The sequence below is a fragment of the Ursus maritimus genome, unplaced genomic scaffold (genome assembly GCF_017311325.1).
Source record: "Ursus maritimus isolate PB19 unplaced genomic scaffold, ASM1731132v1 scaffold_16, whole genome shotgun sequence".
Lineage (NCBI taxonomy): Eukaryota > Metazoa > Chordata > Mammalia > Carnivora > Ursidae > Ursus > Ursus maritimus.
In genome coordinates this window covers 63,275,464-63,279,515 of record NW_024424008.1, presented here as the reverse complement: position 1 = coordinate 63,279,515, position 4,052 = coordinate 63,275,464, and the positions used below count along the sequence as shown (strand labels likewise).

General features: G+C 46.3%; 1 long non-coding RNA gene across 2 annotated transcripts; it reads right to left on the bottom strand.

Annotated features, from left to right (window-relative positions):
- Positions 1-1,347: 1,347 nt before the first annotated feature.
- LOC103662470 lies at positions 1,348-3,103 on the bottom strand. 2 transcript variants are annotated; one of them, XR_005835106.1, is made up of 3 exons: positions 2,999-3,103; positions 1,890-2,160; positions 1,348-1,644 (listed from the first exon to the last, which is right to left on the bottom strand). It is a non-coding gene; the product is annotated as an uncharacterized LOC103662470 (long non-coding RNA). The 2 variants fall into 2 exon arrangements; XR_568464.2 differs by having other exon boundaries at positions 1,348-1,579.
- Positions 3,104-4,052: the final 949 nt, after the last annotated feature.

The following is a 4,052-nucleotide window of genomic DNA, read 5'->3' as shown; positions in this document are numbered from 1 at the left end:
GGAGGTAAGATGGGGGAGGGTGTCCTGCAGGACCAGCCAAGAGGGTCCCTGGCTTCACGCAGGATGGAAGTCAAACACGAGCCAGCAGAAGGTAAAAGCTGACTTTGTTGAAGATATATGGATACAGACGGACCGGCGGGGAGAGCCAGAAAGGAAGGAGAGTCTCGACTTTGCTCAGGGTCTGGGGTTTTTACTGAGGACTGTGGTCTGCTGGACCTGTCCTCTCGGACATCCAGGAACTGGTCAGAATAGACAAGAGCCCGGTGTCCATCCTGAGTCCCTTAGTCCCTGAAGCCAGGGGTCTTGGCATCGGGATGTCCAGCTCTGGATGTCCGGCTCTGGCCGCCTGGAGTGGTATGGTCATTTCGGCCGGTCATTGTCACCTGTCCTTCCTCAGATACTCTCTGTTCTAGAGAATCATTAGCTCCTGGTCCCTTACAAGGAAGACGTGCGCTATGAGCACTCTGGGGCCCGTGTCAGGTGGGGTGCCAGGTCCTTGCAGGAATAGAAGCAGGAAAAGGAGTGAAGGAAGAAAATAGCCTTTTCCCTCATGAGGTCCCCTTGGTTTCCCTGTTGCAATCTACAGACATGAAGAAATCATGGGAAAATATTATAAATGTGTGAAAGCTGAAAAACTCCTAGAAAAGTGCATTTTATCAAAACTAGCACAAGAAGAAACAGGAACTCTTACCAGTCTTATATTATTAAAGGATTGAATCAACATTTAAAACTGTCCCATAGGGGCGCCTGGGTAGCGCAGTCGTTTAGCGGCTGCCTTCGGCTCAGGGCGTGATCCCGGTTCCGGGATCCAGTCCCACATCGGGCTCCTCCACTGGGAGCCTGCTTCTTCCTCTCCCACTCCCCTGCTGTGTTCCCTCTCTCGCTGGCTGTCTCTCTATCACATAAATAAATAAAATCTTTAAAAAAAATAAAAATAAAACTGTCCCATAAAATGGGGCGCCTGGGTGGCTCAGTCGTTAAGCGTCTGCCTTCAGCTCAGGGCGTGATCCCGGTGATCTGGGATCGAGCCCCGCATCAGGCTCCTCCGCTGAGAGCCTGCTTCTTCCTCTCCCACTCCCCTGCCTGTGTTCCTTCTCTCGCTGGCTGTGTCTCTGTCAAATAAATAAATAAAAATTAAAAAAAAAATGTAAAACTGTCCTATAAAGAAAACAGTGCAAATGACTTCCCTGGAGAATTGTACCAAACATTTTGAGAAGCAATGAATCCAATCTTAAACCAACTTATCCACAGAACAGTAAGAGAGGGTGTGTTTTCCAATTACTGTTCTAGGAGCAACATAGTCTTTTTTAAAAAAGATTTTATTTATTTGAGAGAGAGAGAGCATGTGCTCGCAAGGGAGCATGGGAAGGAGCAGGGGGGAGGGAGAGGGGCAGGCAGACTCCACTCTGAGCTGAGTGCAGAGCCCAAGTGGGGCTTGATCTCAGCATCAGGTGCCCCAGGAGCAGTATAGTCTTACTATCGGAGCAAACCGGCGGTGAAAGATCGAAGACTGCAGGCCGGTCCCACTCGTTCCTGTGCGCTCACGGATCTCCAGAAGTCCACCCAAAAGCCCAAACGCCTACGAACAAGCCAAACGCATAAATTGCTAAAAATCACGTGCATTGTGAACCCATTGACTTCATCCTAGGAATAGAAGGAGCATTTAGTAATTAAAAATCAAACAAGTTATTTGCTGCATTAATACTTTAAGGGAGAAAACTCAGAAGATCATTTGTCATCTGTTCCTGTTTTGGGGTTCTGTTTTAAGTGAGTAACGAGGGCTGTGGGTAGAGACTTTCTAAGGGAGTCCCGTCTTTCCCTGCTTCTCTGTCGAGCCCTCTGCCCTGCAACAGTTCCTCCCACCAGAGAGCCGCAGTTGATTTCCTCACCTTTGATTCGAGGTTGTCTGTGAGGCTTCCTTTGGCCAGGGTATTAGCAGATGCAATTCCTTTGGAGACTTGCAAATGGGGTTCTTTCCTGTTTCGTCTCTTCTATTCCTCAAACAGACCGAGGGCGCTTCTGCCTCCATCCCTCCTGCTCCCTCCATCTGGAAAGCTCCTTCGTGGAGATGTCTGACAGCCCACTTCTCACCTTCGTTCACACCTCTGCCTTCTCCTTATCTCACCAGAGAAGTCTTCCCTGAACAGAAAAGTAGCGTATCTATGAAGGAAAAATTCAAGGCATCACTCTCTAACCTGTTTTCCCAGTTTCTTGGAAGCACCTAAGGCTAATTGTTTCCTTGGCTGTCTCCCTGACTGGATTATGAGATCCATGAGTGCAGGGACTTTTCCTGTCTTACCACTGAATCTTTAGTGCCTACAATAGTGCCTGGCATATAATTACTATTCAAGGGTTATTTGCTACCTTAAATGTATACCTTGAATCTTACTGATTCAACCACTTTAACCTTTATCAATTTAGGAAAACATAATGCACTAGAGTCTGGTATGTGTTGGGATGAGGGTGATGAAGTAAGATGGGAGTCAGGTTGATGAGGGAGCAGCAGGCAGGCTGAGGACAAAGCATCAGTGGACACCCTGCAACCCCCCCACCCCCAATCCTGGGTGGGATCTGTGTGACATTCTTCAGGAAGCTCCCAACTACCTTCCTGTTAATGCCTTGATAGAGGGGAAACCACCTTAACTTGACAATAGGGAGGCCTGGGATATCCTGTGAGTCTTCTTTAACATAAGAAAGTACTTTCTCAACCTCCCTTCTTCCTTACCTCCCCCAACTCCATAATATATAATCAGCCACCTCTTACAACCCAGGGCAGCAGCTCTCTCTGCCCACGGGTCCCGTCCCCGTGCTTTAATAAACCACCATTTTGCACCAAAGACATCTCAAGAATTCTTTCTTGGTCGTCGGCTCTGGACTCCACCCCACTGGACCTCACCAATATTCCAAAACCACACCAAGAAGTTGCTAGAAGATAGAACACTTACAATGGGATTCAGAGTATTTAACCAGAAAGTACTTAACCAAGGCAAGAGCATACCTGCCACTAGTCTTTCCAGCCATCCCACTTGCATTGAGAGATTCACGAACTGGATTTCATAAAAAGCTCTATGAGTAGGGGCGCCTGGGTGGCACAGCGGTTAAGTGTCTGCCTTCGGCTCAGGGCGTGATCCCGGCATTCTGGGATCGAGCCCCACATCGGGCTCTTCCGCTATGAGCCTGCTTCTTCCTCTCCCACTCCCCCTGCTTGTGTTCCCTCTCTCGCTGGCTGTCTCTATCTCTGTCAAATAAATAAAATCTTTAAAAAAAAAAAAAGCTCTATGAGGCAATAGAATAGATACTTTTTGGAGAATTTTTTCTTTCTTTTTTTTAAAAGATTTTATTTATTTGAGAGAGACAGAGAGAGAGAAAGCACGAGCAGGGGAGGGCAGAGGAAGAAGCAGACTCCCTGCTGAGCAGGAATCCTGATGTGAGGCTCCATCCCAGGACCCCGAGATCATGACCTGAGCCCAAGGTAGAGCTTAACTGACTGAGACACCCAGGAGCACCTGGAGAATTTGAAAGAGGTTTGAAGGAACAATTCAGAAAATATAACAAGTAAGAAATCTAAGCATGGATGAAGAATTAATGAATGATCATCCCAGTGTCCAAGGAAGAAAATGAAAGAAGCGTCTTCACTCCAGTAAAATTTCTATGTGTGTGAAATAAACACCAAGGGAACAGCTGGACTCAACGGCTCAGTACAGAGGGATCTGTGAAATCCAGAAATTAAAGGAAGGAAAATGTATAAAATTACCTAATTTTCCTTAGTTAGAACCAAAATATTGAGATGCTAAGAATGTGTTTGCCTAATTGGACTTGTTTAGTGATTAGGCAGATGATAAGGGTTCATGGTTATGACGTGGTAACAGTGTGTATTGAAATATACTTGGAGAGACAAGTAATATGTGCTCAACAAAAGCTGAATTCTGAGAATCACTTTCGAGAAAGTGACTCGGTAAGTACAGCAGTCTTGCTCATACCACATAGATGTTTTCATAGCATTAATGGAATGACTAGATGTTTGAAAAGGAAAAAAAAAACTATGTACAACA